The sequence below is a fragment of the Rhinolophus sinicus genome, chromosome 3 (assembly GCF_057876585.1).
Source record: "Rhinolophus sinicus isolate RSI-liver-muscle chromosome 3, RSI-T2T, whole genome shotgun sequence".
Classification (NCBI taxonomy): Eukaryota; Metazoa; Chordata; class Mammalia; order Chiroptera; family Rhinolophidae; genus Rhinolophus; species Rhinolophus sinicus.
In genome coordinates, this window is record NC_142503.1 from 78,965,497 (window position 1) to 78,992,114 (window position 26,618).

General features: G+C 41.0%; 3 long non-coding RNA genes across 4 annotated transcripts in view; 2 read left to right on the forward strand and 1 right to left on the reverse strand.

Annotated features, from left to right (window-relative positions):
* Positions 1-26,618, forward strand: part of LOC148758511 (uncharacterized) — a 209,843-nt gene continuing 183,225 nt past the window's right edge. Inside the window, exon 1 of the long non-coding RNA XR_016020714.1 lies at positions 1-6,821. This is a non-coding gene — a long non-coding RNA (uncharacterized LOC148758511). The remainder of the gene's footprint in view (positions 6,822-26,618) is intronic.
* On the reverse strand, positions 6,748-22,218 carry LOC141570670 (uncharacterized). 2 transcript variants are annotated; one of them, XR_016020712.1, is made up of 4 exons: positions 21,828-22,218; positions 14,560-14,743; positions 12,127-12,881; positions 6,748-8,769 (listed from the first exon to the last, which is right to left on the reverse strand). It is a non-coding gene; the product is annotated as an uncharacterized LOC141570670 (long non-coding RNA). The 2 variants fall into 2 exon arrangements; XR_016020713.1 differs by having other exon boundaries at positions 12,127-12,243; positions 21,828-22,211.
* On the forward strand, positions 9,668-25,868 carry LOC148758512 (uncharacterized). The gene is made up of 3 exons (XR_016020715.1): positions 9,668-10,017; positions 24,462-24,639; positions 25,705-25,868. It is a non-coding gene; the product is annotated as an uncharacterized LOC148758512 (long non-coding RNA).

The following is a 26,618-nucleotide window of genomic DNA, read 5'->3' on the forward strand; positions in this document are numbered from 1 at the left end:
AATGAAATTTTTTTTCCCTGAAAGTTTGGGCCAAAAACATAGGTGCACATTATACTCGGGAGCACATCATACACGGCAAAATATGGTAAATGTTAAAGAGAAAATGAGAAATTAACTAAAAAAAAACCCCAAAAACAAAAACGAAAAAACAACAACCTTGTGCTAGCAACCTACAACTTCAGGCTAAATTCTCAAAGCTATTAGGCAGATATATTCACCATACTCCCCCAATGGGGCTACTTGGAAGGAAAAGTTTGAGAAACCAAAGATATCTATTGTAAGTTTCCCCCAAAGTCTTTAACATAATCCCTTTTCCACTGTTGAAGAAAAGGGCCAGGATGACTCTGACTTGTTCAGGCTCATTAGTCAGAACCTGCTCAGGAATTAGAATTTCAGTTTCAGATGAGCCCATTTTGCATCCATAAAACTTTGATTTTTGTCACTATTATGCAAATAGGTCTCAATACACCAGCCTCATTTAATGCTATAATTAGGTGCACATTAATTTGAGGGATCGTATAGTAAAGTTTGATGGCATTTATAAATTTGGAGAATTTCAATGGTTTTATCATTGCTTCCTCCCCCCCCCCCACCCCCCCACCCCCGCCTTGAATTCTTTTTAAATATTTCTTGCTTTTCTCTGAATTGTAAGGTTGTACTAGCTGACTGGAGGCCTATGATGCAAATTTAAGTGATGGCAGTTTTCATAGTCTGCTTTATTTGAAATGGAAAGTTGTAGATTTTTGTTCCAAAAGAAATAGACTGCAAAGGCAAGAAAGTTGAAGTAGGTCCAGTCTATAAATCTGTAAGGAAGAGGATACTACAGGATTACAGAAAATGTTTTAAGCTCCAAGGCAGGAAAAATTATGAATTTATAATATTGTTCCCTTTGTAAAGCCAGAGTTCAGTCATTTTTATCATTTTTTAATGAGAATTTGAGAATCTCATTTTATAAATGACTTGGTTTTTGAAAATTTTTTCTTCAAAGAAATCTAACTAAAGGAAAGAAAGGGAAAGCAGTCAGTAGTAAATTTAATAGTTGCCTTGATTTCTGAAACTGAGTTTTAAAGAATATAGTACACCCTGCCTGAATTGTTTGAGGAAAAGCCAATAGTAAGGTTTTTCTCATCTCCAATAAATGTCGATTTGTTGTGAGGCACAGAGCTCTGATTTCTCAAGCTCTTGCCCCACGTCTCCTTGCCGCTGAGAGAGCCATGTTTCTTTGGTGCTGTTTCTAATTCCCATTTCAGATTCTTCCTACAGGTTCAACCAGGCTACGTGTTAACAAAGCAAGAAGCTGTCCCCAGAAACAGGCTTCTCTGACACTTCAACACTGGAAGCGTCAGCATCCCTCCCTGTCCAGGAACGAGGTTCTGCTTTGGCAGCCAAGCACAGTAATTTTCCAAATGAGCGGAGCAAGCAGTGCCTCCTGCCTCCCAGACCATGTGCTCCACTATGTAACCCAGCCTCTCTCTCCATTACATGCTGGTGTAAGTAGTCCTGTGAACCTCAGGGTACTTAGAAATATTGGCTGAATGAGTTAATGGAGTATATAAATAGTTTCTCTCCCTCTGCCTCTTTTATTTGCACAGTACCATCTGAATTCTTAAAAACAAACAAAACCATCATAAACCTCAGATTTACAAGAGTAGTTTTCAAACTCCTTTAGCTAAATACTTTGGTATCTAAATACTTCGGAACAGCCACATGTCTTCCGGGGAGGAGCTCCTGCAGTAAACGATCCTTTCCTTCATGGAGCAGCAGATACGCATGAGGAGAATAAAAGCCTGATAGCCGGCTAGATTTCTCCCATCCCGAACGCTGGAGCAGGTTCTCCCACTGCTGTGAGGAGATTGTTAGTCATGACGTTGACCTAGAAATGCTTCTAGTACTAATGCTGCAAAGACTGGTAAACAGTTGCATTCCTACCAAATTCAGAGGTGATTTACGTGACAGGGTCCAGTGAAGTGCGCCAGAAAGACGTCTCAACATATATCGAGATGTCTATTAAGTATGTATAGATTTTGAGAGCTCGTTCCCCAGATTGTAATTTCCCATTGAAAAGAGTGTGTCTTGGTTAAAGTCACACACGTATACACTGCCTACAAAGAAGCTCTCCTCGCTGATGGGGGGGGGGGCATTCAATGACACCATTTTAGAAAGAGGTCTCCCTTTTCAAGGCACAGATTGTTGCAAGTTATCACAATTACAGAGGGTGGACAAAAATCTGAAAAAAACTCGGACACTGCAGAACGCAAGCACGGTGCAGAGAGCCATGCAGGGAGCTGTTCAGTGTCATTTTAGTTAAAATTTCCTAAATGTAACCAAGACTGTGCCTTTAAGTGTATAGTCCAATGTGAGGAATCATTCTTCTGGACAGAATGACGATTTATAATATCTTTCTACCTCATGGCAGAAAAGGCCCTCTTTGTCAGAGTTTTGGTGTTTCTTACTACAAAGTATGTTCTGTACTTGTATGATCTAAATTGCCTAAAGTAGTAATGAAAAGTCAGCACGTTGGAGTGCATGAGCTTTCTGGACTTGCAAATTACCCAGAGCAGGCTTGGAGGACTCTGGGAGTAGCCACCTTTGCTATTAACCTCCCTTGCATGTTGGGGTCAGTGGTCTTATAAAGTTCTGCTGGGCAGGCTCAGACGTGTTGATAGGTTTCTTGAGCTGATGGAGCAGTAGACTATGACCACCATCTGCAGGGTTATTCCTTCAGGCACTCAGTGAGAATTTGCCCAAATGGGCTGATTTTACAGCACTATGGTTCTTCTCCGCTGGCTTCCGGGAATCACTACTCCCATCTCTGATTTTGCTAGATAATTTTCCTTGGGTAATGCCATTCCCATAAATGCACTTATACTTTTGGACCCCTTTTCTTTAGATTATACTTTCCGTTAAATTTGGAATCAGGATAATCTCAAAAACATTCACATTTTTACATTTAGCTCTGTAGTCTATGTTGGGGGGATCCAGGATTACAAAAGCATCTGCCTGAAAAGGTAGGACCTCACAAAGTCCAATTTTCTTTCTATAAAATCCTATTTTTTTTGAGAAGTAAAAAATTCTCCTATCTTTAAATAATTATTCCATATTTCTTCAGCTTCCTAAGACTAATTATGTATTTTATATTTTACTAAAGAAGCCACCTCTATTTCATAAGCTTCTCTGTACAGAGTTTCAAATAGAACATTTTTGTGAGGAGAAGGTGAATGTTTTATAGTGAAAGAGATGCTTCTATTTTTCTACCTGCGTTCTATTTCTCTTTCTAGCTTCCCCATGTCTCTTAAGAGAGAATGATGTGCCATTCTGTTTTGTCAATGATAAAATATTGGTTGGCTGTGTTTACTGATGGACAGTACTATAAAAAGACAATTTCTCTTCTTGGTGGTCCTCTATTACACTTCCTGCTTTCATTCCATGGGTTAGAATTGTTGGTGGAAGCAGGGATCCCTCAGGGCCTAGCCATCTTTCTCTGCCTCAGCAAAGCACCATTGCTTTAGTTTCGCGCCATGTGGCAGTGACTAGTTATAGTCCAGAATTTGAGGTGAAGCTGAGGTATGTGGAGGCAGAGGGCAGGAGGACCCTTCTTATGCCTTAAGAGTGAAATATGTGCTCTTAAGTTAGCCTTAAGGTAAAGATTCAAGCTCTGAAAGATAATAATAAAGTGTCACTTTGCTTACCTTTTGCTGTTAGTCTTTCTGTATGCACCTCCCTTAGGAATGTCAAGGGTTCAGGAGTGATTGGCAAGACAGGATTGGCCGTTTGGAGGTTGTCTAATCAAGTGCCATTAAATGCAATCACAATTTCTGTCTGTCCCTTGTAGCTCTTCGTAGCAAATCTGTCTTATTTTTCAGTAGTAAACGTGTGTAGAGAGAGCGATGGACAAAGACATCAAAGGCATCATTCAGACCTTTCAACTCTCAAGTGGGCGTTGAGTAAGAGAAGAAGGCTTTAAATCAAGGAGTCCCACTCCCTCCGAAGGTCAGTTTGACACTTCTAACCATCCATTCTAAAAAAGCAAAATACGCACTTTTCTGAAAACGGGGGAGACATTGCTGCGTCAATTTCAAAGGCTCATTGGTTACCCACCTGCTACAATAGACCAGTGAGACAAGGTCCTAGCAGGATGGAAAATGACTTCATATATTTCAGAGTGAGAATTTGAACTTTAACCTCGCCCTCCAACTCCTTAGGAAGCTAAGGTGGTATGAGCAGACGTTTGGTAGCTTGATGTGGTTCTGTCTTTGACCATTTGCTGAATTTGTGGAAGGTAAAGAACAATAAAAACAGTGCGCCTCTCTTTCCAGGCTAAGGGTTTACAATGCAACATGGCTAAGTAGGAAACCAAGAAAAAGGGGGCTGAGATATTAACTGACTGATCAAGTTACCCTTCTTTTCTCCAGTAACAGACAGACAAGCTACTTCAGGGATACTTTTGTGCCTCCTTTTCTAAATATGTCTAGTTATCTGCAAGTGGAGCTGCTTCACATCACGTGAAACCCACAGGATTTGCTTCAGACAGGGGACTAAATGAGTAAAAGGCTTTTTCCATGTGTTAGTAGTTTTACCCTGAAGTATTTAACCCATCTTAGTGTGTAAAAGCAGAGCAAACGGATTCTGCAACGCCAAGTTGTTTTTGCCTCAAACAATTAACCACTGCCATGCCCACATCTATGTAAATGTTTATTGGCTGAACTTCATCCACAAAATGTGTTATAGGCAGGACAAAAAAAAAATTCTAATTATATTAGTGATGCTTAGCTTTAAAGAGCATGCAACATTTCAGTCTCCTGCCGGGAGCTCCGAAATGTCCCAGGATGTGTTTCAGAGTAATTAAACTCGCTTGCCTTTTCCTGCTTCTCCTTCAGGACTGACATTGTGGGAGAGAAGAGCCAGATGGCAGAGGTTCCTCTCCCAGACCAATCAGCATGTCCGTAGTTTTTACCCCCTCCAGCTATAGCTCGTTCCTAGTTCCCTCCCTCCATAAATCAGCAGCAGTCTCAGGACAGGTAGAACGGGAGCCTAGACCACTATGAACTTGCCCTTCATGCAGAGAGATACTCTTCAGACCTCAGACAGCTTCAGACCTTAGACAGAAGTGCCCAAGATGCCCAGACAGAGCCCTGGTATATTGCACTATAAGGTTTCTGCGCAAAAATACAATAAATAAATGAATAAGTCAGCCATTGCTTTGCACATATACCCACATTTCTTCATGTATTAAAAAAAAAAAGGAAGGAAGGGAATATGGAGAAAGGAATGGGCAAAGAATTGTGTGTGTGTGTTTTTAAAGGCGTTGTATTTAAGGGAAAGTGGATTTTGGTAGCCTTATAATTATATACAAGTAAGATCCAGGCAAGACCTTAGCTGGACAGCTCTGTTTGCTTATTCATTCATCCTTTATGCACGTATTTAATCTCCAGCTATCTACTGGGCCCACAAGTGAGGTCCTGCTGCGACTCTGGTTCTGCTTGAGTATCAGATCTACAATAAGAGCACCGCCCCAGGTCCTAAGGAAGAGGCTGGTCAGGGGCAAAGAGGCTCTTCCTGCAGACTCCTCCAGCAGCTTTCTGGGGTAGGAAGAAGGGTGGGGAACTGTGAGTGTGGGCTACTACTGAAGCGCTATGGCTGGTGCTTCACTGGCCAGGCCTTGTATCACCTTCAGCTTCAGCTGCTCCGTTAATGAGATTGTCAGTCAGTCAGTAAGGAAGTAAAACAGTCTCTGTTAGTTCTGGTAACAAAGACTAATGAACTGCCTGCTTTGTGCCAGTGAGTGTGTTAGGTGCCAGGAATTCAAAAATAAGACAGGGTCGCCTCTCTGTGGCCTTAACGCCAGGTGGACCATCAACTAATGTGATACAGAATACCAGGAAAACAGCAGTGACCCATTGGAAAAGTGTAGCACTTTACAGTTTCAGTGCCCTTTCATACTCCTAATCGTATTTGACCCTCACAGTATTCCTGTTTAGTAAGTTGGACATGTATTGTTTCCATTTTATAAATGAATAAACTGAAACTTGACACCCAGTCTCTTGCCCAAGATCACACAGGTGCACTCAGAATTTCTGAGCCCCAGTTTAGGACTCTTAATATCAGTTTTTGCCTCTGCTCTCAATGTCCCCTTCAATACCTGCTCTGCAGTAATGGTTGGAATCTGTAAGCTCTTTCCTTTAGAGTGAGGACCAGGTTAAGCTGTCCCAGTGGAGGGTGCTGCAGGGACAATGCAGGAGGAAGGGGCTTCTGCAGCTTCCCCCAGCTGCTCTGTTTGGCACCGGTGTGATGTCAGGGCGCTTGGTGGCGCTCTGCCGCAGCCACGGGTCCAGAGCACACAGTCTTTGACCCCCTGGCAGCCCTGGCCTGGCTTGGGAAACACCTACCCCCGTGGTCCTCCTAGGACAGACACTGTAGATTCTAGTCTCCTGTCCAGGGCAGTCGTTCCAGCCCCTCTGCATGCCCACCCCACTGCCTACCGACTGTGCCTCACCTGTGCCCTGATTTCTCTGCCCACGTGCAATCCTGACATGGATTTTGCAATCCTGACATGGGCACTGGGTGTACCAAGCCTCCTCCAAACAGTGGCATTCTCTGCACCTGTGCACATCTGGTCACTTGGCTTCCCTGTTTCCCAAAAGGCTGTTTCCTGCTCTCCCAGTGACGGTGGACCAGTTCTGACCTGGGCTAACCAACCAACTTCTCTTTTATCCAATGTACTCCAGCTACACTTTCTCCAACCAGGTGTGAACCCCAGCCTTGAGGAGGGGGAATCCTCTTCTGCGTTCGTTCTTCCTTGGATACTCGCCCTCATCCTTATGGTAAAGTTCTCTTATGTCATACAGTTACTGTTTTATCATAATTTAATTCTATATGTTGAACTTCCTTTATTTGAATCTCTGTGTGGTCACAGACTAGATTAAGGAAACAGATAAAGTTTCTTATGGCAGGAATCTTATCCAGATGTCTGATAACTGCACGGACCTGCCTTCTTCGCTGCCTGATACAGAAGCTTCTGAATAAGGACTGGTTAACTGAGCACAGTTTAAGTTACTTTTAACATCCCTGTTTGATAGGAAGAAATAGCAGCCCACAGAGAGAGCCAACATGCAGGGAGGAGTCGGATTTGTTTATGCATGTGGCAATCTGTTCATTTGTTCATTAAAATTGATCAAATGCCAATTGGGAGCAGCAGCATTTGACCCAACAGCAGGTCAAACAGCATCATTGGCCCTCAACTGGGGGCCAGGTAAATTGTTACTTCTGGAGGACAAGTTAAAGGAACATTCTGGAAGACAGAATAGAAACAACCTTCTTCCCTAGTTTCTTCTGGGGAAAGACCCAGAAGAAACTAGGGAAATACCAAGTGGTCTACTTGTCCTGCTCAGAAAAGATAAGTACCAGTAGCCCCAAAGGTCCTGTAGCCCCTCCTTGGTGAAGCCAGAAGTAGAAAGCAGGTCTCATGGTCCTCAGGCCAACACTTAAAATTACACTGCAGTGATTCTTCAGGTGGGTTGGGAAGGGGTGGTGATACAAACTGCCATCTAAGGAAGTGGGGGAAATACCCGAAAACATGGTTATCCCTTACCTAGTAGTTCAAAAGTGTCTTTTCGGGGGATCCAAGAAATTCCACTGCCAATGCTGTTACCTTTGGGAAAGCAACAAGCAGTCAGTCAAATACGTTGAATTTGAGTTTGATTCCCCTCAAGGTAATTGGCCACCTGTTAACCCACAGCATCACAAGCATTTGGAGCAAAGCAATATGTCACCTGTCCTACCCTCCATAAAGCCTCACTGGTTTCTCTGAGGTTGTCTTAACACCCCCCACATAAAGCCTCTCCATCATCCTTTCCAACATCTGCAGCTTAATTGTGCTAGTAATTTTCCTTTATCATGTTGGTTTACTTAGCAGGACATTTTGCTATTTCTGATCAGATGTTGTTCCAAGAAGCCAAGGCATGGAATCTCACTAAGTGGGGAGAGCCAATAGAGCCTGTTCCACATGCTCTTCTGAAGCTTCCCCAAAAGCATGACTTCTAGCTTGAATCCCACCATAAATGTATGGGCATATGTGACACACTGTGTGTCATTAATTCTTCATCAACAGATGGGTTACATATGAGCCAAAGAGGACTGTGGATAAAGCAAGAGCTGTGCAAGCTAAGTCAAGCCATGTTTAGAATGTCTTTGTTGGCTGTCATTGAGAAGGAACTCATGCTGATTAATTGATTTGGGATGTGCATACACCTCTGTGGAAGCAAGAGACACATGGGCCCAGAGAAAATAGGCCTGCCTGTGAGCATAGTGGGAGAGGCCAGATGCTCTGCAAGGAGTTTTGGTCAAATGAGAGTTGCACTTTGCAGGCTGGCCCTGGCTGAAGATGCGTCTTGTTGGAAGTTGCAGGTACACGGGAAGTCAAATTTCCCTCCCTGGGAAATCTGCTACAGTGGAGATTGCTCTGTTCACCTGGCCCAGTGGAATCAGTGAGGAAGGACGCAGCCAGGATTTGCAAATGCTTCATTTGTGCACGTCATAGGCTGGGCTTGCTCTAAGAACCAGTACTGAGGCACTTCCTGGCCTGATGGTTTTCTTCAAAGCCACTGTTTCTCTCCTCCCTCCTTGCATATGTACTGTTTTAGAGATCTGTTTCCTCTAGGAATACTCTTCTTTTACTTTTGTCTTGTTCATTCATTCAAAGGGCACCGTGCCAAGCTCTGGGAATTCAACAGCTCTTCATGGGGCTTCTTTGTTAAGCAATCCCTCATCATCCTGTAAACAGAAACATTCAGAATAGTGGGCTTTTAGACCTGGGATGTCATTGAGTTTGAGAGGAAGGCAGTTCCAGGGCTGTGATCCAGCAGCTGGCTAGAGCTCAGGCCTTGGAATGTCACAGCTTGCTCCGTTACAATGCCTGTAATGGAGCAGGCATTGGAGGTTGGGGTCCAACTGACTGTCTGAAAACTAAATATTAAAAAAACTAGGATTTATTATTTTTATTTTTGGTCAATGTTGTTGAGATTCAATTTGCATATAATAAAATACACTCATTTTAATTGTACAGTTTGGTAAGTTTTGACAAATGTATACACAGATCCATGACACTTTCACCAGCCCCAAAGCTTCCATGTGCTCCTTTGCCGCCAGTGTCCTCCACCCTGGCCCAGGCAACCACTGATTTGTTTTCTGCCACTCTAGATTAGTTTTGCCTATCCTAGAATTTCATGTAAATGGAATGCATACAGTATGTACTCTTTTGTGTCTGGCTTCTTTTTGTTCAGCTTATTTTTTGTATTTATCCATGTTGTATCTATCAAAGATTGCTCTTTTTTTATTGCTGAAGAGTATTCCACTCTATGGGTATGCCACAAAATATTTATCTGTTTATCTGTTGGTGTGATTTTGGATTATTTTTAGTTTGCGGCTATTATGAGTAAAGCTGCTGTAAGCAATTGTGTCTGTCTTTGGGAGGACGCATGTTTTTATTTCTCTGGTGGAAATGCCTAGGACTTAGTGTATGGAAAGTGTTTGTTCATAGCAGTGGATGTGGCATGAGCCCAGGAACACAATCTATGTGATTGCAGCAGGAATTGGAATCTTGCACAAGAATTGAAAACAATTAGAGCTCCTACTTTATATGTGTAAAGTATATGCAGGCCCTGGTAGCCATATAACCTCTGTCCACCTAGATACATAAGCCTGAGGGACTCCTAGCCAGGAGTTACAGGTCTTAGCCATTACAGGTGATAGGTAGCAAGAAAAATATATCCTCGCAGAATTAGGGTGAAGTCACAATTTTTCTCCAAAGTCCTCAAATAAGTTCAACTTAGTTCAGCAAATATTTACTAAGCTAGCCCTAGGCCAGGCGCTGTGCTAGCAACTGAGGATGTGGCAGCTCACAAAGCACAGTCCCTCCCACAGACCAGGAGCTGAAATTGAAATCATTTTCTCTAGGAGCCCAGGCAGGCCAGTTTTTCATTGCACATGTATATACTGCTCAAGTAAGAGACGGACATGTTGGTGAGTACAGAGCCAGATTGTTGTGAAACACAATGGGGGTTTGGGAAATGATAGATGACTAAACTATATCTTGAACCCTCTTTCCACAACTGGTGGCAGCTAAGGCCATAAGAGCGTCATAACACCCTCCTGCTAATGATCAGATCCTGTGATAATCCTGTCATCCCACTTGAGGCATGATTTTGAGCCCATTCTGACTTCAAAACCTGCAACATGGAGAATGATACTCATTAATAATTAGACTCAGATTGCATAATGTCGTGCCTATGGTGGGCGATGTCTTGGTTCTGTTTTAGTTCTCTACGTTTTAGCTACAAGTGCCTTCCAGTTCTCCCCAGGATGCACGATGCATTAATCAGTCATAGACTTGGGCTAAATTTATATACAGAATTAGGGTGTAATTCTCGGGCTCTCTCCTTCCCAAGGTTCCCTCTTCGTTCTTCAGTGGCTGTGGTTGTCCCTACTCATTTCCATGCTCCCTCTGGACAATAAGTTCATGAGTTTTCTTATTGGAGTTTTAGGGACCTGGTACTGTTGCCACCACATCTGTTTACCTCAGGGTAAAGTGATTTAAAAACGGGGAATTCATGCTATGCTAATCACTTTTCTGAGTTTCAGAGCCCATAATTGGCCTGTGTTTTTCAATCTCCAGCGTCTTCAGATAGTTTTTTCCCTTTTTTTGTTTTTGTTTTCAGGGTTCATAGTTGAAGGACGATAGGTTTATTAGTAGTTCGCTCCTTGTAAACTAAAAGCAGAGCCGCTGCAATACTTATTTTGCAGTTCTAGAAAGTCAATTTGACTCTTTTAAAATATGGATTCAAATTATTTGTTATAGTCTTCATTTTTTTCCATTCGGTAGTTCCATTCTTTTTTTCCCATTTTATTTTTATATTTATCTTAATTTATTTTGAAATCCTAAGTCTGCTTCTATTGTTTTACCTCTTGATTATCAGTCACTTTTCTTCTTCTTAACTCTAGTTTTATTTTATTACATGGTGAACATTATGGATTTGAAAATTTTAGTGATTTCAAATGATGTTATCTTTCACCAGAGTTGATTCAGCCTTTTATTTCTACGGCTTACAGAGTGGGGACTGATTACTTAATTTAATCAGGGACTGAGCTAAGGAAGTGTTCATATGCCATTTTTATAAGTCCAATCTACCGCTGGGTCATCCCTGCTCCTGGGGGACATAGTCTTCCAAATCTTTCTGGTATGGTCATTGGGTCCTCCATCTTGGTAAGCCCTGAACTCTATTCTTTGTTTCATCTTCAGTATAAGAGCAGCCCAAAGTCCTTTCTGCTTTTCAAAGGCTGTCTGCTTAGTTTTGTAAGCTCGCAATCAGTGTAGCTCAAGAATTTGGCAAATATCTTTAGGGAAAAACTGAAGGAGTGTTGAGGCCACTCACATTTCCAGCCCTGTGAGACTGCCAAAAATTTCTCTGGTTACTCTTTCTGTGCTCAGGTAGAGCCTGATTCTCAGGTTCTTGCAAATGCGTTCAGGAAGAAGCAGCTACAGAGAGAGTCAGTTTACTTCTTTCTCTCCAGAATCTTGACCAGTGTAATCCCCCTCAGATGTCTTTATACAAAGCCTAAGTATGCATATACGATGCATACATAGATGAATACAAGTCACATTTGACTTCTGCTATTACAAGAGGTGCTCAAAGTAGTTACCATAAGCATCCAGACACTTCTGATTACAGTGAATTACTGCTTGAGCAACATTCACCCAAGTGTCCACTTGTATACATTTTTTTGGCACCCCTGGTATATATAGATACACACACACACACACACACACACACACACACACACACAGGGTCTGACCATTAAGTTTGCGAACTTGTTGTAATGATGTTGCTAACCTTTTGTGATATCAGAGGGATTGTTCATTATGAATTTGCACCAACTGGACAGTTAATCAAGTTTACTATTTGGAAGTGCTGAAGTGGCCACGTGAAAAAGTTAGATAAAAATGACCTGAACTTTTCACCAACAATTTGTGGCTCTTGCATCACGACAATGCACCAGCTCACACGGCACTGTTTGTGAGGGAGTTTTTAGCCAGTAAACAAATAACTGTATTGTAACACCCTCCTTACTCACCTAATCTGGCCCCCAGTGACTTCTTTCTTTACCCGAAGATAAAGGAAATATTGAAAGGACATTTTGATGACATTCAGGACATCAAGGGTAATACGACAACAGCTCTGATGGCCATTCCTGAAAAAGAGTTCCAAAATTGCTTTGAAGGGTGGGCTAGGCATTGACATTGGTGCATAGCTTCCCAAGGGGAGTACTTCGCAGGTGACCATAGTGATATTCAGCAATGAGGTATGTGGCACTTTTTCTAGGATAAGTTAGCGAACTTAAGTGTCCAACCTCGTGTGTGTGTGTGTGTGTGTGTGTGTGTGTGTGTGTGTGTGTGTGGCTTTCTGTGGGGAGAAGTATTAGATATATAAATAAAACAAGAGAAACCTGAACAGACCAATTATGATAATATTGCCATGAACAAAGGAATCTGATTCACTCTACCTTCTGAATTCACTCTGGACAGCCAAACCAGGAAAGAAAAAAACAGAGAGAACAGTGTCATAAGCATACTATACAGTCTCATGCCTCCCTGCTTTATCACATGTTGTGCCCTCTGCTGGAAATACCCTAATTCTCAAACAAGACATGAGCACAGGTAAAAACAATTCGATCTCATATTTTGGTGATAAAAGTAAAGGATGAGTCCATCTGGGAAGACATGTCTTTGAGAAGAAGAGAAGCAAGCTCCATCTGGGTCCATTTCCCTCACTTGACCACCACTTCAGCAAGGAAAGGCGGAGAGGTCCGTACCAGCAGTTCTCTAGACACTGAGGACATAGGAGGAAAGTGAAACACACATCGCTGCCCCAAAGGAGCTCCCCAAATCATCACAGCTTTTTCTGCATTTCTGAGGGCCTAGCTAGCGGTTCCTAAGGGAAGAGTTAGTAATGTGCTCAGTGAGATGTCCTTTATTTCTCCTTCCTGTCTGTACCTTCTGCCAGCTTTAAATCTCTCCATACCAGCCAGACAGAAACTTGTAAGCAAGAGAAACGAGAAAGTTTTGTGCTTCTCATAGTTGAAAATGACCCCAGAGGCAACTGTCCTCTGCTAAATACATTAATGTCATTCTCAGAGATTTGCTACTGTGTTGAAAATGGGAAAGGAAATCTTTTATGGGGATTATTATTATTTTAAATAGGGATTACTGTGTTTCCCCAAAAATAAGACCTAGGTGTACAATCAGCTCTAATGTATCTTTTGGAGCAAAAATTAATATAAGACCCTGTCTTATTTTTCTGTAATATAAGACTGGGTATAATATAATATATAATATAAAACCGGATTTTATATTAATTTTTGCTCCACCAGACGCATTAGAACTAATTGTCTGGCTAGGTCTTATTTTCGGGGAAACACGGTATTATATAATACCAACCATATCCAATCATGCTTGGGTCCTTTTTTGATAAAGTAAATAGGGAGATTACTATCTAATGTCTTTTTGACAGTAATAGTTGAACTGTGAATTTGTATCTGAATAAAATGTTAACATTACTGGCATGCAGAGATGATAGAAATGTAAATTGTATCATAAGAAACAGTCCCAATTGTGTAGCTTAAAAATCTACCAAGTTCTATTTGCAATTATTGCCAGAGACTTAAAAATTAAGTTTCCTTCCCTGGAGTAGTTTAATTGTCAGAATGGTTACTTCTATTATATGCCCATCCAAAATTATTCATTTAATTTAATTCCCTCAAAATTAGTGGATTTTCACCATAGTCTTTAGCCAGGGGATTTTTCCAGCTCCGCTGACACCAACGTTTAAAGTGATTATGTATGATCTATTTGCTTTTCACTATTTCATCTCAGAAAACACTGTTTTCCCAGTTTCTCTGTCTTCAGCAGAAAGGAGTCAGGACTAGGTATGCTGTCAGGATTCGGCTCAGTGCCATTTTGGAGAAAATAGCTGTAAAAATTGCTGCAGTCTCTGTGGCAGTGGATTCTCTCTATATGCACCAGCCAGGGCTGTTCACAGGTTGTAGAAGAGTAGGGTGTTGCACTGTTGATGTAAAAAGGGTTGGATAACCCAGGCGACATTGGGACATGTGGTCAGAGGTCTTTGTAATAATATATACCTTGTGACCATTGTCTGTTCAGAGTGATAGGACACAGGAGGAAGGGATGGGAAGTGTTGTTTTGTTGTCCCTAATTTTTTTTAATGTCATCGGGTGGTGGGAATTGACCCAACTGCATTATAGATAGAGGTTTAAGTCTAAGATAAAGAGTGCACAAAGATTTTACGTAACTTTAAGAAGCTGGGCTATTTGTTGTGCTCAAGTACTAAGCCTCTTCACCATGTGTCCTTTGCTTTACATAGAGCAAGGTCCTGAAAGCTAATGTTGGATATAAAGTGATTTAGATATTGTCCCAAATGGCTTATTTTTAGGAATAAGGTCTAAATCTTTCAGACATAAATATTTTAAAGAACATTTATCAAAAATAACCTTTGGTCCCTTGAGTCTTTGGGAAATGTGAAGTTGAGGGCAAGAACACGGTACAACATTTCTGCATCTCCTTCCATCTCCATTAAACATAGACAGAGCTTCTTCTTCTGTCCATGAGGGATTAACTGCCATAGAAGTGGGTATGGGGGTCCCTTGAATCTTCGGTTGATTATGACTCTATGCTCTGTTCAAGGAATAAAAGAGAAACATGAATATGATGAGGAGAGAAATAGATAATATCTCACGAAGTTGGGCAAAAACAACTTCCGAAGTAAAATCATCTCAGGGAAACTGTCAAATAAATAATTCTCAGAGCTCACACCAGACTGGAAATTGTTTGACTGACGTCCAGCCAGAATGAAGAGACATTGTTAAATCAAAAGACATTCACTAGAGACCTCAAAAGGGCTACGTCTTAGAAGTGGGGCAAGATAGCTCTAAACAGGACTCCTCTAGGCCCTCTTAAAAAGAGCTTTTGAAAAATACTTCAGAAGGGTCAAATTAATGTTGACAGGAACATAAGTACCTGCCAGAAAATGGTTAACACTATTTTAAGGACAACAAAATCGAGCACTCAGCACTCAGTTAAATTCACAATGTCTGGGCAACCAATAAAAAATTACTATACATACAAAGAATCAAAACAATGAAATCCATAACTGGGAGAAAAAGCATCAATAAAAATATACCTGGAAATGATAGAGATGATAAAATTGACAGAATGTTAAAACAGGTATGATAAGTATGTTCTGTTCAAGTAATTAAAGAAAAACTTGGACACAATGAGAAGGAAAATGGAATAAATGAGAATTAAATAGAACTTCAGGCAATGAAAAATACAATATCTGAAATGAAAATACAGTGAGTAGATTTAAGAGCAGATTAGACACTGCAAAAGGAAAAATCACTAACTTGAAGTTGCTGAAATATAAATCTAAATATATAAAAATTTATCCAAAATGGAAGAAGGAAAACAGACTTGAAAATAATGTACAGAACATCCATGAGCTGTGAGGCAATATTAAGCGGTCAAACTATGTGTAATTGGAATCCCAGAAGGAAAGGAGTGGGGGGAAGTGGACAAAAATGTTTGAAGAAATGGCCAAAATTTTTTCAAATTTGACAAAAATGTTAAACCTGGAAATACCTGGAAATGATAGAGATAAAGAGTGCACAAAGATTTTACATAACTTTAAGAAGCTGGGCTATTTATGTATAAAGATTTTACATAACCATTCAAGAAGCTCAGTAAACTTCAAGCAGAATAAACATAACGAAAAAGAAACGAAAGCACATCATAATCAAATTGCTGAAAATGAATGATAAAGCAAAAGTCTCAAAAAGTGTCCAGGCTCCTGGTTTGGTATGTAAGAAGTTTGGAACTCATCACTCAATCCTAGCAATAAGTAAAAAGCTAAACAAACTGAAAAAGTCAACATCTCTTCTTAGATCTGTCAGAGAAGTGAGGTCACCGGGCAAACCACAATCCCCAACTTGGAGAGACACCCGGGTACAGAGAAGCACAACTTACTGGAGCAGAAACCTCTGTGGGAACCAGTACCAGGTAGAAAACCTAAACTGTAATTGACAAATTGCTGGAGGCTCAGTGTGGACAAGTCTGAGAATTGAAAACTTCAGAAGAGACTTGTCACAGAGGAGCCTCCACACTTTGGTTGAGTTTTACTTCTAGGGCCCTACCAAGTTCTCATGCTGAATATGGAAGAAAATACTTGTGCTTCTGGTAGGGAAAGGGGAAAAGAACCATTTTGAAATATGCCAGGGCATTCTGTTCTTAACAAGATAAGATAAACTATTTTACCAGAAACTAACCTATTCAGGTTTTATTAGAACCTAGCCAACTGGGGGAAGGGAAATACCCAACTCCAGCTCTCTCTAGCCATCCTATCCCACTTACGCTCTTGTGAAGCTCACAGCCCAGAGGCATAGGCTCACTAAAAGACTGAGACTGACCATAGAATTACAGAATGCTTCCCGTTTCCTCATGTGTTACCACCACGTAATTAATGACCTATTTACTAAAGTTTCATTTTACCCAGTACAGCATGTCTGGCTTTCAACTGAAAATTACAAGGCACATAAAAGGCAAAACCCCCCACAGTTTAAAGAGACAAAGCAAGCATTAGGATTAGACTCAGATATGGCAGGAATGTTAGAATTATCAGAGTGGAAAATTAAAACAACTATGATTAATACGCTAGGGGATCTATTAGAAAAAGACAGCATGCAAGAACATATGGGAAATATAAGCAGAGAGATAAAAATCCTAAGAAAGAATTAAAAAGAAATTCTAGAATTCAAAAACACTAACAGAAATGAAGAATGCCTTTTGTGATCTCCTTAGACTGGACATAGCTGAAGAAAGAATCTCTGAGCTTCAGGATGTGTGAAAAAAAACTTTTGAAACTGAAAAGCAAAGATTTAAAAAAAAAAAAAAGTGAAAAATAGAACAGACTATCCAAGAACTGCAGGACAACTACAAAAGGACAAGATAGAAAGGAGCAGAAGCAACATTTGAATCTATAATGAATGATAGATTTTCCCCAAATTAATGCCAGACACCAAGCCACAGATCCAAAGCTCAGAAAACACCAAACAGGATAAGTTAATAAATAAATAAATAAATAACAAAAACACAGAAAACTACACCTAAGCATGTTCAAACTGCAGAATTTAAAAGGAAAAGAAAAAAATATGGAAAGCAGAGGAGGAAAAAAGAAAAACCTTACCTATAGAGGAGCAAAGATAAGAATTATATCCAACATTTTCTTAGAAACAATGCAAGCAAGAAGAGAGTGGAGGGAAATATTCAAAGTGTTGAGAGGGGAAAAAAGCAAAAAACTACAATTCTGTGTCTTGTGATATCTTCAAAAGATAAAAATACAAACTTTCTCAGCTGAAAATTGAGGTATTTGTTGCCAGTGGACCTGCCTTGCAAGAAATGTTAAAATAAGTTATTCAACGAGAAGGAAAATGGTATAGATCAGAAACTTGTATTTGCATTAAAAAAAAAAAAAAAAAAAAAAAAGGAAGACCATTAGAGAAGGTAAAAAAATATCCACAGTAAAAATACACATTACATATAGAAAAATAAAGATAAATATGATAGCCAACTTCTCAGGAATACATTCAAATGGCATCTTTAAAGTGCTGGGGAAGGAGAGAGCTATCAACCTAGAATTTTAAACCTAATGAAAACACCATTAAAACATGAAGGTAAAATAAAGACTTTCAGACAAATGAAAGCTAAGAATATTCAGTGCTACTAGATCTGCTCTAGAAAGCATTGTTAAAGGAAGCTTTTCAGACTGAAGTGAAATGGTGTCTGATGGAAGTTTGAAAACACACATACACAGATGAAGAGCACTGGAAATGATAAATATAAAAGAAATACTTTTTCCAGTTATTACTGTCTTATAAATATTTCTGTTTAGAACAAAAATATTAACGGGTCTGGGGGCTTATAATATATGTAGATATACGTAGTAATAAAATACATGGGAACAGAATGGGAAGAGGGAAGTGGAAGCATACTTTGTAAGATTCTTTAGCCATATGCAAATTTGTACAATATTATGTGAAGGTAGACTGTGATAAAGAAGGCTACTACATTATAATAAAGAGGTCAAAATATCAACAAGAAATGTGTTATATGTGTATGCACTTAATTCTAGACCTTCGAAGACCATAAAGTAAAAACTGATAGAACCAAAAAGAGAAAAAGACAAATCTACAGATATCATTGAAAACTTAGTACCAGCAGACAAAAAAAAGTATGAGACTTGAGCAGCACTGTCAACAGACTTGACACTTAAAGAATGTGCCACCCAAAATGAAACAGAAAGAAACAAAATGAATCAACAATTTTATGTATAAAAAAATAAGTGTGAGAAGACATCATATGAAAATTATTGTTTTTAGTATTCGAAAAGAGAAGACCTAACTATAGCTTGCAACTCAAGTAGCTTTAAGATAAGAATAATAAATATATGAAAGTAAATATTTCTTCATGGCAGAAACTTCATGGTAAACTCAAAATATAAATAAACCGAGGAAAATATTTGCTATTCCCATCATATAGAAACTGAGCACCATTACATCAAGTGCTTCCACAAATAAGAAAAGGACCTCTAATGCAGTAGAAAAATGAACAAAGGACATAAACAGCTCCTAGAAAAAGAAATGTTCTTAAGTATCTGAAAGTCCACTCAATCTCATGCACACTATTTTTCAGTCAGGTGAGGAAGATAAAAATATTTGCTAACACACTGTGTGGGTGACAGCGTAAGAGCTAATTATGCCCCTCTCTTCCCAACTTCATATACAATGATTTCATGTTGATAGCTTACAGTCAGACATGATAAAAGTATTTACATCATGGAAATTGGCTGATAATACAAATCAAGTTTTTCTCTCCTCCTCTGAAAGCCGGTTAATCATTTACCAGCACACCACCAGAAGAGTGTGGAGAAACAGGCGTCTCATACTATTGTTTTGAGTACAAAGCAGCACAATCTCCACATGGCATTTGAATATCTAGCAAAGTCATTGATTGCACACACTTTTTAAAGCAACAATTCTACTTCTAGGAACATGACCTAGGTATTTTTGCACACGTGAAATGGTATGCGTTTTTTGGTTTTTTTCCTGGTAATATTACAAATGTCTGTTAACAGAGGATTGGTTTTAAAAATTGTACATTTTATACAGTGGAATGCCAAGCAGCTGTTAAAATAGATGAGAACTTCCTTTATGTTCCGACATGGAATGAAATCCATGCAATATTTTTAACTGAAATAAGCAAGATTTTGAAGAAGAGAAATCATATTTACACATATTTACATATATTTGCTACCATATGCACAAAATACCTTTGAAAGTATTCAGAAGTTATCAGTTGCCTTTGGGGAGGGAAATGCCTGGAAGAGAGCCGTAGGAGGGAAATTTCACTGCATTAAAAATTGTTTTTTTGAATTTTGCATTATGCACAGCATTGCTTAATAAATAAGTAAAATTTAAATATCATAAATACTTACCAATGTGTTGTGAGATAGCCTGTTTTATATAATGCTGATAATACAGTTAGAATAATCTTTCTCGAAAGCAATTTGGTAATATGTAATGAGAATCTTTAAGTAGTTCTTACTCTTTAATGTAGCAATTAAACTTTTTGGTATCTATCCCAAGAAAATAAGCAGAGATGAAAACAAAGATTTACATACAAGATGTTCCTCGTGGTGTTATTTATAACAGTCAAAAATTAGAAATAATGTGGATGTTCAGTGAAGTGGAAATAGTTAAGTAAATTTGTTTCAGTGATACATCTAAAGAAATAGCCATTAAAAACTAAGTTTTGAAAAATTTTAATAACATGCTGAAAATATTATAAATAGAAAAGTAAGATGCAAAGTTTCACACATGGAATGACCCTTATTTTGCTGAAAAGTTATTTGTACACATTAATATGCTTATACACACACAAATACAAGAAAAATATACAACATAGTAAGAGCATTGTCTCTGGTTGGTAACTTAGTATCACAGAATTTCAATTTCTTGATAGGATTTTCAGTATCATTTTGATAATTACCTATGTTTTTCAAATTTTCTATAGTAAGCATGTATTGTTTTTAAATCATTTTAAAAGACATTTAGAAAAATCGAACTCTTTTGCTTTACAACATCTTAAACATAAAGAATACCTTGCAGCCTATTGTATAGCCTCCTCCCAATCTCTTGTGCGTTGTTACCAAATAAAACATCTGGAGCTACAAAACATCTATAAAAGTAAAGACAAAAATACAAATATATGCACTCTTACCAAATCATGTGGTAAAAAGTAGGGTCCCAGAAAGAGACGATTTCTGGGGTCACATAAATTAAAGAAACATTAAGCTACATGTTATGGTCTCCTCCTCTTAGGGATATGTAATTAATACCATTTAAAGTTTCTGAGTGATCCTGTAGTAAAAAAAAAAAAAAATGTTTAACTCTTTCATTTATAGTTTCTTACTCTTCCTCCCTCCCTCTCTAAATATCTAAATATGGCTTAGTGTTCCAAAGAACATAGTTTAAAATATGATGAGCTCAGGAACTTTTGAGACCCCTTTCACTAATCTCTTAATATGTTTGGTTCTCTGGCATTGGCTCCCTGTAACATCAGTGACAACTAGTGTGAGGGCTGTCCTAACTGTCCTCTCTCCCCTAAGGCAACACATTACACCGATCAGCTCATTGTCCTGACACCCCAGCCCCAGCAGCGGGGGTTACCGGTACAGTATCACTCCTGCCCATCAGCATATCAGAAGGCATGGGACTAGGAAGTTCTCCGATGCTTATTCAGGCACTGTGCACTTGTGTTTCTGCTAGGACAACAATTGCTTGCATAAATCTTTCTGTTTCCCAGTATTTCCATTTCCTTTAAAAGAGGGATCTGGTTTTGCAGTTTGCTCAGTTTTTCTTCTCCCTTGCCCTCTTAGGAAGTCTCTGCCATTTTTTAGAGGTATGCTTTGAGCTTTAGAAATGCAGATTTGGGAGAAGAGGGGAAAGAAGTGACCAGCAATTTGTAGGGAGGAATTTGGGAAGAGAAATACATGGAGGGGGGATATGAAATAGAGAAGTAGGATTTTAGAAATTGTTCCTGTGGACTGTGCATTATCTTCGTGGTATTCAAAAGATGACCAAAACAGAAATGTGTGTGGAAGGAAGGAAGGCATGAGTTATTTTGAAAATTCTGTTTGGGTTGCTAGACTGAAGTCTTTTGACCATAACAGCTTTTAGATGGACCATGCGAGTCACCTTCAATAGTGTAACAGGTTTAAAAGCCCACACATTATAAGCAGGAAATTGTATGAGCTTGGAAAAAAACTGCTGGGATATTTCCAGTCAGTCAACTTCTTTGATTAGAAAAGAGAGAGGAAGTTGAACAGATTCTGGAGCACACAGAGGGAAAAGAATCACAGCTCTGAAATTAGTATCTTAGTCACTCAGGTAACTGCATCCTAATTAGAAAACATGGACTAGGAGAGACTCTGACTGATCCTGCATCCAGGAGACTGCTTTCTGTTCTGAAAAGAAACATAACCAAAAAGCTGAACTTTCCACGGGACACACTGATGAAGAGAAAAAAGCAGAATCAAAGCCAAGGCTGAACAGAGGCACTGCAGCAAATACGTAGGAATCCAGATAGCTCATTAGACAGTAACAGTTCACTAAGCACAGTTGGAAAAGAAATACTAATAATGACATACCTGTTTTTCAATGCTCAGAGCATCGAAGAAGGAAAATATTGACAAAACTCTTTGCTAACAAGGATGCCAATGGATGAGCGCTTTTATAAACTGAAATGCAAGCAAGAGGACGTATTGAAGGGTAAGGTTAGGCTATTAAAATGAAGCTGCATAAACAGATCAGAAGCCAGGGAGTGGAGGCACGTGACACTTACCCAAGAGGGGATCAAAGCGATTGAATAACAACTGATTGGAGTTGGTTAGTGGCCCATTTCTGGATTGGTTTTGTTTTGCTTTTGTTTTTGCCACATACATTTCATGAGGGTAGAAAAAAGAAAACAGGCTAAAGGATTCTTTGGATGTTACACAGAACTCTCTATACTGAAGCCACAGTTATCTGTGGATAATTATGGAAAAACAAGACATCTAGATTTTCAAATATAAGGTTTTCTGAGCTGAAACATGGAAGATCGATCATAAGAACAGTCTGAAAGCACTTAATTGTAGCATGAATTATTGTTACTAAAATCTTGCTAGATAACCATGTTTACTCATTTCTTAGAGATTAAAATTAGCACTAATTTATGCTATGTTGTTAGAAAGAGGTATGTGTAGAAAATGTTGCAAAGTTGGGAGTAAGGGTGGGATAAATCTCATTTCAGCCCCTCCTTCCCTTGGTGGCAGCTACTTCCGCTGCAGACCTTTTGCCCCTTTTGGGGATCTGATCGGGACTTCTCTTGTAGAGTTTATTGCTGAAACATGGTATTCATACCTTGGCTTTGTAACTTAAGTGTTTCTTCCCTAATCACCTGCCCTCTGCCTCCCCTGCCAAGTCAGGGTGGTATTATTTTGTAGCTCTCAATAACACAGAATTCTACCTTCAAACTGTTTTAGTTGGGGAGACTTTCCTTGAAACACATGTCCTAGTGCAGGTAATTCTTAGTAAGAGGTAGGTAATCCAGCTAACGGGCATTCAGCAGAGAATAAAAGTCCAGATGAGAAACCAAAGTAGAGGGCCAGCTGGGACACTGGCTGTGTGCCTGGCGCTGGGAAAGGAGACTTGCCTTCAGGCCCTGGGACTCCATTTTTCCTTCTGGCCCTGGAGCAGAGACCAGAGCAGGCTCCACTCACCCGTAGGGTGGGAGGCCCCGGATCCTGCCGTGCCGTGTGCCCCGTGGGTAGCATGGATCGTGCGCAGCACTGACGTGGAAGGCTGCTGTCCTGTGTGGGCACTGGGCTTGGAAGGGCTGGGCTGATAAGTAATTCTACAGGAAATTCCAAAATTTAAGGTCACCCCTTCCATGTTTTTCATGCCTGGGAAGAATCTAACGTCCATTGTCTGAAGTATGACTGTTTTTGTTTTTATAAAGCTTCCAGGTGTTTCTCCTTTCACGTAGGGCCCTCAAGTATTTCTCCTTGTCTAAACAAGTAGTGAACGCTCCAGTAGTGGAGGTCTCCTCTCCTCTGCTTGCATTTTATCAATTCCCTGCCTCTACCGACCTTCCTGTGCACAGCTCTGTTACCCTTGGAAGCCCCGTGGAACAGCTGAAAATGTCTACCTGTGATACCTCTTTTCTCGGAACTGCCTGACTCCAACTTGGATCTATAGCAGCCCAAAGGAGTTCAGTCTCACAAACATTTGCTAAGCACCTACTAGGTGCCAGGCATTTGGGGCAGATTCTGGAGACATAATCCTGGATGAGACAGGATCGCTCCCTACCTGCTGCGGTGGAGTTCGTCGTCGGCAGCTGTTGTTCTGAAACAGGTGGCAGGCGCTACAGGAGGCTTGGGGAAAACTCTGTTTTGGACACTGGAGTAACTTAAAGCTTTGGAAGGATGTGCTGTGGCCCCACATACAAATGCGGCAGTGCTTTTTATTCAGTCAGTTTAAGATGAGTGACATGGGTGTTAGGGGCCAAAGAGGTTTAGGAGCTGAGAACCCTTCTGGCTCAGGGTCTGCCCAATGCAGGGCTCCTCTGCATGGTAGGATGTGACCTCCCCTTTGGCATCAGGGATGGACATGCAAACAGAGAAAACCAGTAAGGCAGAGGCTCAGGGTTATTCATCAGAAAAGTCAATTTGCATTTCCTTGCAGATTTATCCAGTCGGTTTTTCTTTCCCATTGAACCCAAGTCACCATCTAGTAATCCGAAGTCCATATTGGGTCTCAGAGTAATTTGATGCTCTAGGCTTCTTGAAAAGTAGACGTGCTCTTCCTTCATGCTGTCCTGTCCAGTTTCTCACAGAAAAACATGACGCTCTGACCTTTTTGCTGCTGCCCAGAAGATGTTATTTTGTTCCTAATTCCTGAGTAGCTGCTTTTGGGTGATTCAGGACGGGATGAAGAAGAGAAACACTGTCAGGCTGTCCGCTGGATGCTGGTTTGGGCAACCCATTGCCGTGGGTACTGAGGAGCCAGAGAGAGCCAACTGTGGGCAGAAGCAGGCACTGCATGTGGGTGGAGGGCAAAGGGGCACAGGGTGGGGGGTGAGGGAGCAGTCGGGGACTGTGTTTGTGCATGGGGGTGTGGGCAATGAACAAACTGCCCAGTAAGTCTGCTCAGATCCTGCAAGCTTGGTCTGTGAACCCAAACAAAAGGGAAAGGGAATTTGTTAGCCACATCCTGTGCAACTTTATGTTACTTAATGTTCACAGAAACCCTCGTAGTTGAGCATTATCAGGAGGCCAAAGATGACGTCCCGTTGCCGAGACAACACAGAAGATCCTAGCCTGGCATTCAAACTAGAACATGCTGATTGTTTTGCTTGTGCCCTCTTCACCACACTCGCCCTCGGTAGAGATGGCCCCGCTCGTGGCCATTTGAAGCAAACAGGTGATGTTCTCCTGGGAGAAAGGACAAAGGCTGGACTCCCTACTGCCTTTCTGTCATTCAGGGGCTGGAGTTGGGCTCCAGTTTGTATTGACTCATCTCGTGACCTTTCGGGGAACTCACTTAGCTGGCCCATTCAGTCCCTTGCTCGGGGGATCACCTCAGGACTCTGGGCATGCTTAGGAGACTGGTGAAAAGCTGCATTTTCCAGATCCAGGTTCATTGTTACACTGTTAAATTAAATCTCAGAGCCTGGCTTCGTCAGCTATTGTTCCAAAACAGGTGGCAGGCTTTATAAGAGGTTTGGCAAAATTCTGCCTTGAGCACTAGAGTAACTTAAGGATTTAAAAGGATGTGCCAGCCCAAAATGCAATGTGACTGTGCTTTGTTCAGTCACTTAGGGTGAGTGATACAGAATACGAGCTCAGTGGAGTGACAGCACTTGGCCTGGTTTACTCAGGTTTCAGCGTGCTCAAGATCCACAGCTCTGGTTAGCTCTGAGGAAGGGTTCACAGCAGACGCTGGCCACACTCGAGGGGTGGGGGTTGGGAGTATCAGACCAATGGGCAGAGATTGTGACCTTGGAGGTCAGCTAGACCTCTGGGCTGTCAAGACCACTCCTGGCACAGAGCTATAAAACTGAGCCTCCTGCAGAAGCCTGGGACACCTTCCTTTCCAGGTGGAATCCCCCACTTTCATCTGACATCATTTCTGTAACAAAGGGAGGATGGATAAGAAAGAGGAAAGGCAGCCCTTGTGGGTGAAAAGCTTGGGGCAGGGGTGGGGAGCCAGCTCAGGCATCATGCAAGGCTTTGGATGATTTCCCCCGTGTTTGATGCAGTACAGTTGATGTCTGCTTCGGGCTGGTTTGGTTTTTAAAATAGAACACTTCCCCTGCTAATAAGCTGGCAGAGTTCTGTTCTTTTTATAAGAGGGTGTGGATGATGTAGTTCTATCAACACTTCCTTGTGTTTTTTCAACTGTTGTTCTTTCATCTTCTCACACCTCTCAGCTACAGATTGATTCTTCATATTTACCCCTCTCTCTCCCACCTCCTTATTTCCATAGGTTTTGGGTCCTTTTAATAAGCTCAGTGCAAAGCTGCTGCCATTAACTGAGTTCCGACTAGTGCCAGGTATGTGTTCAGCACCATCTATGCACACATCTCACTTAATATCCCTAGTAACCACGTGTACATCTCCAATTCTAAAGGAGCAAACAAGCCCAGAGAGGTGCAGTAACTTGCTCAGGGTTATGTAGTTTCTGGTAAGTGGTGGAACTTAAGTGTGAGGTTATGTCTGTCTGGTCCCAAAGGTTGTGCTCCTTGTACTGCCTCAGGGCTTTGTGCTATTCGCTCGGTGAGGTAAGAGGCAGCTCTTCACATCTCCCTTTAACATCTGTGATGTTGGCGGGGGCGGGGGGGGGGTGTGAATGAACACTGCATTCAGCTGTTGCCCCCACGGAGGGGCAGGACCATACTACTAGGGCTCTGGGTATTTGCTGTTGGCAGAAGCCCCTCCAGGCCTGCCTGATGCTCCAAGCAGGCCCCTCATGGAGCCCGTCACACCCCCAGGGAGGCAGCCGCTATTTCCAGCTCAGTGATTTGAGCAGGCGTCCCAGAGAAAGAGCTATTCGAACCTGGCCTTTACCTCCTCCTTCTTCCAGTGAGTGCAGCTCCTGGCTCTGGCAGGAGGTCTAGATTGCAAGATAAGGAAGGAGCTGAGCCAATTTTCTGGTCACTTCTTGGCACTGAGCTCTTATGTTTTTACAGTAGCTGCAGGCCCTACATCCTTCCTGGAGACTGAAGGGTGGAACACAAGCAAACTCACCTCTTCCCACTTCCCCAGCCCCTGGCGTCGCGGCTATCTTCATTTTCTATGCTCAGATTTTCCCATTTCTGGGCGGGGGCTTCCATATGGCCCCCATTAGAAGACGATGGTTTTTGAGGGGCTCCTGGAAATGTGTTGCAGGTGGGCTCCTGG